Raw genomic sequence first — 8,839 nt, 5'->3', positions numbered from 1 at the left:
AGAAACCCAGATGAATACAACTGAATAAAATTCTTTAGTAAAGATTCTTGCCATCAAAAGTACTAAGCTTATAAATTTACCTGTCATACCTCTGTTCTCTCCATGTAAAGATAGTCTCTAGAAAAAGCTTTAAGAGGATACTGGAAGTAAGCATATTTACTTAATGGAAATGTGTTCTATATTACTTCATTAATCYAAAGGAACAAAACTTGCTTCTGAATTCACAGTCTATCAAAATTTGAACTTATGGAGATATCCAATTGGACTGTCTTCCTAAAAATCCTGTAAGCCAGTGCCTCAGAACATGATGTCAATATCTGTACTAGTGAGGAATAGCACAAGGCAGGAGAACCTTAATGTGGATCTAATTATTATGTATATGAGAGGTGACTGAATGCAATATGCTTAGTCAGGTTTGCATCTACATCAGGTAAATGCTCACACAGACACACATCACATTGAGTTTTGCATATTTACTGCAATTTTACTGCTATCTTTTAAAAATTGTGTTTGGGCAGGGTATTATAGCCCACTCTACCTAGCAAATTTGTTCAGATGTATTTCATTGGTACAGATTTAATCTTAAGAGCAGGAAAAACATGAACTGATTACTTTCTCTTCTTTGCCTTTCACTGCAACACACATCTAGTCTGGTCCCTGCCTGAGAAAGCATAKGTAAGTGAGGTAATACTCTACAAGGAAAGTATACTTCAGAGCTACTTTCTTTTCAGCATTTTTGTCTGGATCAGCATATTTTAAGCTAATCTCCCCATTGCATCTTATTACTTTGCCTTGGTTCATGCCAGAGAACAGACTTGTGAAGCAGAGCCTGTATTTTATATCAATGAAAAAGAAACACAAAAATTYCAGACAGGAAAGCACAAAATAACTTCAAATCCAGAATAGGTCWTTAGACAAGAGCAGAGCTTACTTTAAAGTTATTTCTTCCTCCTTAAAATTTATATTAAAATAATTTAATCTTCAATTCAAACTATTTTCATATACATATTTCCTCCTGCTGCTGGGGCACATTGTTTTCTRGTCTAGATATAAATTTACCTTTGCYTTGGAAAGCTMTTTTTACAATAATTCTTCCTAGAGAGGACAAATATTTRTTGACCTCATAGAGAAAAATTGTCTTCACTACAAATTTTTCAGAAAAGTCTACTGCTTTTGTTTTCTCCTAATACTTATCTATACTATATGTAATGAAGATGACACCACTAATTTCATATGTAAGTTCTTTCTGTGAAAAAAAAGATGTCATTATGTAGCAAAACCAGGTCCCAACATGCAAATCGTTCTTGGTTTTAAGGTTTCACATATTTTTTAGGAGATAATAATCAGAAGCACAGAATTATTTGAAAACATGCAAGGATGAATTTGATCCTATTAAAAAATTAAAACCTGTGCATGGACTCAATACTCCTTGCTTTTGATCAATGGTGACAGTGCTGTCTTTTGATACACAACCATTATGTCATCAACATTACACAACAATATGGAAAATTGTGTTTAAATTTTATCCTCCCCCCTCCCCCCCCAAGATCATTTTGGAGATGTCACCCCAAGATAATTTTGGAGATGTCAGTGCAGTAATAGAAGAAAAGAATGAACTGTCTCTCAGGATCAAAATCTGCCATATGTTTAATTACATTAGATGACTAAAACTTCCCAAGGAATACTGGCAGAGCTGCCCAGTGGCTTGATTTTCAGAAGAGGGTGCTCACTAGGAGCTAACAGTACACAGTGTGCTGTATATAATGGAAGCAAATTATKTAATATGTTTGTGAATTGCCAAGTTTATTCTCACAAATAGGCTCAAATTGAAAAAAAATGTCATTTATTATTGCAAATATTTTAATGAGAATATTCTGTCAGGAGACAGAAGCACCTAACTTTAAATTATTCAGTACAATTGCAGCTCTTCCATTTTAATGGCACACAGAGTGGCCCTTTTAGTGATAGGAGTCTTAATCTGCAAACCAAGCCAAAGCTTTCAAATTATCCCTGCCCTTACTTTGTTTGAGTCCAATGAAAATGAAACAAATCAGTTCCAAATRTATTGTACTAATCTCAGCAAACAGAATGAGCAGGCAATTAGAAAATTAAGTTAAATCAATTATTTTCAGGAAACTGGGTAAAATTCAGAATACAGGTACTAGCAGTCCTCTGCCACATGATGTCTATGGTTCTAAATGTCACAGTACAAATTTTGAGACTGTTAGATGCGGCAGCCCTGAGCAGTTCTCTGTGCTGTCACTGCCTGGTTGTTCCTACTCAGCACTCTTGACTTAAAGTACTGAATCTTAATGTAATTTTGGAAAAGTGTTTAGCACTTCTCCCATTGCTGATTCCCTTAAATTCTGGCAAAAACCKTAAGAGATGCAGTTCTTGTCACTCTTCATGTGTCACACCAGACTCCCATAACCTACCAGCTTAATTCTAGTGGAAGGAATACCTTAACACATCTGATAGCAATATTGTAAACATGAAGTACCCTGATTTTAGGGACCGTGTTACTCAGAGAGATAGAGTGCCTTGTCATGTCACATAACATGAATTTTTGTAATAGAAGATGTTTTGGATAAAGTAATACAAGTCTATGGATAAAATAATACATTTACATATTAATTTTGCAGTAATTAAGCACATTTTAAAATGCTTTGTAAGATGTTCTTGTACAATTATTTGAAGATTCACTGATATTTTTTTAATTTTTATTACACTGTAAGCAAATATTAAAGGAAGAMAGGTCTAAATAGTTACATATTTGTTCTTTTTTTAATGAACATCATGGACACAGGCTGAATGTCATGATTGCATTTTTACATCTATTATTATACACTCCAACCTTCCTGAGCACTGCTGATTTTACAAGATCTTCTTGTGACAAGAAACACTGTCATTATTTCCAAATCTCTGAACCTCAACAGCCTGTGAATACTAACTCTGGTCTCCTGCTTGTCATTCTGAACAACTGCTGCCAACTTAAACTCATCAGTCATGTCACTTAGGTCATTGAAGTTAACAAGTCAGTCCTAATACAAGTCTTGTGTTGGTTCATACGCATCATGCTACTTATAAATTTATTTTCATGGTTGAGACTATCAGTTCAAACACAGCCTATCTTTAACTATCTTTTATATCTAATATGTATCTTATATAAGTGTTGATTTTATCAAATATTCCTCTACAATAGTTAAGGTTATTCACTATTTGAACTATTAATATATATTAAAAGTTATTATCTTTTGCCTCATCCAGAAATGGCATTAATCCACTTTAGCTGTTGTGGGAAATATCTATGGGACATGACTACGTGACAAGGCTCATGTAGCCATCGTGGAGCTGCCTAGCTTCAGAGTCATCAGCCAACCACAGAGAAGCTAATGTAACAACAGGCAGCTCCTGCCCCCCTTCTCCGTTAGGTCCCTTAATAATGGACCCCCTGGCTGATGCAATACCCTTAGCAGGTTGCAACATCCACCCCTATAAGGAATTTTAATGATACATCTTAAAAGTTGACCAATGAGAAGTGTTTACTTGGAATACTCATGATGTTCATTAGAGGGGTTATAAAAGGTGTGCTCGGTATTAATAAAGTTGAGTTCTGGCGGATCATCTGTGGTGGTCAGTTGCTCTTCTCCCGGATCTTCCCGACAAATGGTGACTCCAACGTCATACGTCGGGGAACAAGGTGGACACGCGGTCAACGGACACTGGTTTCCACGGTCGGGCTGGAGCAAATGATCTACGGATCACGGCTGAGCGTCGTAAGTTGAACCGGGTTTCTAAGCAGCAGAAATGGCCAAAGTAAAACAGGGATAGAGGTACCGGGCCCTGGACGAGCCTCATTTGAGGGTCTAGCCGAAGGTGTGCCACCGGACCTTGCAAGGCTGCATAGCGCGTGCTAAGGGTATTAGAGAAATGGAAAGGCAAGCAGCATACAACCTATTTATTTGCTTTCTAAGAAAGCACCAAGCTAGGAATACTGATCTCCGTAAGGAGTTACTTGATTTATTAAATTATGCTTGTGATCAGGGTTGCTTTCAGAACCCTCATACAGTACACGAAAAGCTAGGAGATAAATGGCGGGTGGTTCATAATGAACTAATGCAGTACCAAGTGGAGAGAAAGGCAGTACAACAGGCTGATGTGGTGCATGAAAGGGGTCGAGAGTCTGCTGTGTGTGGGTATGAGTGTCCCCTGCCCCCTGCCGTCTCCACTATTAGGCTGCCATCGCCAGTCACCGGGGGAGCGAGCGATTCTCCTCCGGCAGCTGCCCCACCCACACCAATGGCCTCCCTCCTACCGGAGCAGGAAGTCACAGGATGGGGGAGGCCGGAAGTCCCTCATCCAGGAAGTGTCCAGGTGGGTTCCATCTCCCGGAATAGGAGGGACGTGTGGGCCACGGTGGCTAAGGACTCTCTCAATAGTGGAGACAACGAGGGCCTAGATGCAATCAAGGAAGCAATTAGGGAACTCAGGTTAGGTCTTAAGGAACAAGCCCAAGCCGCTCAACATCAGGTCCTAGCCGCTTTAGTGCCCTTGCAAGCTGCAGCCGCTTTCCGTTCTGGTCCCCTGTCCAGTGGCAAAGCAAAATGTTTCCGCTGCGGGGAACATGGTCACTTGCGGCGCCAGTGCCGAGCCCAAGGACTGTGGTGCCACCATTGCCTGTCCCACCCCCACAATATCGGAGCCTGCCGTCGGCGGTTGGGAAGCAGCACGCCAAACCACCACAGCCGCTGCACTTCGAAACGGGCAGCTATCGTCACTCTACAGCCAGACCTCGCCCCCCAGGAGAGAGCGGGACGGGCCAAACTGGTCGCTAAGAGACGGCATTTAACAAACACAGAGCAGAGCATGCCGTCATGGGATGCACCATTGCCACGGAAACCGGACGCCAGCGGGAACATCGGCGCCAAGCCCCTCGTCGAGACATCGTACTGCTCCAAGAGCCACCTGCGCAAAGACGCTGTGGATTTGTGGGCTCTGCTGGCAGAGCTGCGCTCCGAGAACCTCGCTAAGGACACTGAGAATCGCAGGCTGCAGAGGATTATTATCGCCACCAGACAGCAACTAAGTGAAACCACTAATGACCTTAGAAATCGAGTGGAGAAATTATATGTTGAAATTACTGAAAAGGAAAAAGCAGTCGTACACCATTACAATATTCTTATGACTGAAAGTAACCAGAAACTGCGGAGCCAAGAACTTGTCACCAGGCAACTGACAGTGTCAATCTTAAGGATTTACAGCTTGAGAGGGCTAATAGTATAATTAAAGAAAAGGATGCAGAACTGCAGGGGCTCCAGATTCAATACAAGTCCCTTATGAGAGCTAATGCAGAAAGGGGACTAAACAATATTTACATGTCAAGAAAACAACTGAAAGAGGACATTTTAGATAACAGGAATTTTCAGATTCTACAGGATCGGGTTAAGGACATGAAAAGCCACCCAGATGAGACTCTGTCTCCCTGTGGAGATCAAACATCTTGTGTGAGTGTCTGCTTAGGAGAGTGACACCAGTTGGGCCTTTATCTTTGAATTTTCCTGGTGGGATGGATGAGCAGATGGCTCCATCGGACTAGTCGGAGAGTTTCTGCGGGGACGGACGCTTGGGCAGAACGGGATTGGATGCAGAGGGAGAACATCAGCAAGAGGATGTGTATAAAAGGGTGAACACCTTGAAAGCCTTTCTTTTGCTGGTCTCTGCTTTCCTGCCCAAGAAGTTACGTCTGCCTGTACCCTTGGGATCCTGCAGACCCTTGGAGAGATGTGCCTTTGGGCTCCTGGGTGCAGGGATTGGCATCACAACCTTGTCCCAGGGCACCCCATGGAGGCCTATCTGGCTTAGCGTTGTACTGGGGTTGGGGATGTTTTTGTGTTTCTTTTCCACAGGACTCTTTTAGGTACCAGCGAAAGGGACCAAGGTGGTGGTGACTGGAACACCAGAGACTGCACCCAGCGGAGCAGGACCAAGTGAGGATCGTGAAGAGGACATCATCAACCTTACCCTCCTCACATACAACATAACTTAATTTAATTACAGAGAACTTCAAATTTTCTGTTAAGGGACTGATATCTCCTATATTGACATTTTCATTGATGATGGTGAGACAATCCTTAAAGTGCATGGGTAAAAAGATGTTCTGGTTTCAAGAGATGATATTGGCACTGTTGTAATCAGAAACACTAAGCATTTGTATGACAGAAACATCTCTCCAAATATTCTCTTTGTGAAAAGTAATTTTGTGTTCTTTCAAATTGCTTGCTTCTCTTTGCCTGACTCAGAGTCTTTTGCAAGACTCAGAGTGGGAATATATATTGGGCTACAAAAATCACTTGTCTGACCATCTGTTTGGAGGTACTGATCCCACTCTACCTTAGTGGAGAGGGAATCCTTTTCCTTGGAGTTTCCTCTTTCCCGAAAATTGCCAAATACAATTTTCTAACTTGCCCTCTTCATACACAGGGGCCTTGACCTATCCTGAAGTAATATTGACACTTAAAAACATCATTTTTTCATATGGGCAGAATCTGCCAGTTTGTCTCGACCAAAATGCACAGACTTTATTCAAGAGAGGAATTCTCTTTAAGGACAAAATTAACTGAATGGAGCTAGCAGCTCTTAGTTACTAGTTATCTAGTGACAGTGTTTCTCATGTTGTCACAAAGTTTAATGTTTACTTGATAAAACAAGGAACCTAATGATCTGGGTTTTCTATAATTGAGAATGTCTATGGTATGGTTTGAACCAGCCTATTTTAGAGAGTGTATCTCATATTGTAACCAGTTCCCAATTACAGGATCAAAGTTCCACTTTAAAAAGGGGAGTGTGAACTGGTTGATGATATAAGCTTGATCTTGAGACTTAAAATAAACAGAACCTGAAAACATTGTGGTCAGGACCAACAGAAGTTTGTAGGTTCTGGGGACTCAGAAATGCCATACCTCTGCAGAGACCATGCTGTTTTTCAGTACACCTTATTTCGTGAGCAGGATTTATACTGGGATGTTAAAAAGCGCACACACACAGTATCTTGTGATATAATGGAGCACAAATGATGCAGCACATCGTGTCTACTGGTTGCAGTGAACAAAACAGCTATTTCCAGCATTGCACAACTTAATATGAATGCTAATGAGAATGATGTCTTTCTGTTTAGATTTTTATTTTTGAAAATAGCTGTCGCAAGGATGGGTCTGTTGACCATGCCCATGTGCTATTAAAAATACACTTTGGTGTACACTTCTCTTCCTAATCTCGGGGCATCTTCTCCTGTGAATAGGATTGAAATTGGATCTGAAATATTACTTGAAACTTCTTTTAACAACAGTCTGTTTCTGTCTTTTAGTATTATTAACAACGTTCTGTTGCTTCTGTATTTGTATTTTATCATTAGGTTTTAAATGGTTATTGCATTTTCTCAGGCTGCAATGCTGCACTTTGGGAAAGGAGGTGTGGTTCTTCTCCTGGAAGTGCTTGCTGCTCTAAGATACAAGTGCATTAACTGTCTGCCTTATTAACATGAATGGGCTTTGCTCTCAAGAGTTATAAGAATATAGATAAGTTGCTCTGTGTATTTCAGATGATTTAAGACCGCAAGTCATACACAGAAGAACAGTGTGAAGTTGGGAAATTATAATATTCAGTCTATGACTTCTTAGCCCTGGAGAAAAACGGGCTTTGTGTGGGTCTGTATCAGTGTGAGATGGCACAGAGATCTGAAATGTTGGGAGGCAACATTTAGGAGTCTATAGAACACAATGCCATAGAGAGTTGACACAGTGAAGCATCTCCCAGGGATGTGGGCTTGTGTACTTCAGCCCATACTGAATACTGGGAGAAGACAAGAGACCTCGTGCCAACATTTGCCCAGTGTTGGTAAATTGCCTTTACTGCTGTAAGCATGAGAAAGGTGCAGTTGTCTGTATATCTGCAGTGAGGGCAATATTTAAGTTGAGTTTCTTAAATTGCTTCTGAAGTCTCTTTGAAAGAGCTTTGGTTGTTACCACATGACTCTGACATAAAAGTGATACTCTTGTGGGTATTGTGTGTGATGAAACAAAAGGAGTCAAACTTCTTGTAGCCCTACACATCTAGTAATGTGTAAATGGACTTGACCTCAAAGTGGGTTGTATTTTACCCCTATTTTCTCAACAGCTTTGTGATTTGATTGTTGCAGCAGGTGTAAAATGGGCTGCAGTTCTTTGTGCCGTTTGTAGCAGTACATTGCTGATTCTCTCAGCCTTCCTTTATTAGATGCACCTGCTTCCTGGATGGGAGATGCACACATTTAACTTAAATAACAAAGGCATTTTTTAGGGTAGAAGAGAGTTGTAAGAACATACTCCACATTGATTCGAAGACTGCTTCTTGAGTTACAAGCCACTGTATTTTACGAGCCTGGTTGAGACCGAGAGACTGGTATCTGGCAGGGACCAACTGAAGCTTTCGTTTAGGGCAGAGAATATTTGTGCATTTCTACCCCGACAGGCTCTAGGTGGATTCCAGCTTGCTGGACGAAGCCAGCTGTGGGACCTGGCCAGTCCCCAAAAGCTGCTTCGGAAGCCGTCGGAGAATCATCTGAAGGAACAGCACACAGGACTGCCCCTGTCCCTGCTGCTGACCAGTGACAGTTTTCAGACTTCAGTTAATCTACAGTTACTGTTTTGAAAATTTACTGTTGTAACCTTGTTACAGTTATTGTTTTGGAGTTCATTGTTGCTATTTTGCTTGTTCCTTTTGCTTGCTCGTTCACTATAGGATAACAGGGATGGGAAAAAGTTGGTTGATTGTTTTCGTTGCATTAATGTCAAGAGGGTTACTA

This window comes from Malurus melanocephalus, unplaced genomic scaffold, assembly GCF_030028575.1.
Source record: "Malurus melanocephalus ecotype Western Australia unplaced genomic scaffold, MMel_1.1 scaffold_46, whole genome shotgun sequence".
Taxonomy (NCBI): Eukaryota; Metazoa; Chordata; class Aves; order Passeriformes; family Maluridae; genus Malurus; species Malurus melanocephalus.
Note: the sequence above shows the minus strand (reverse complement) of the source record.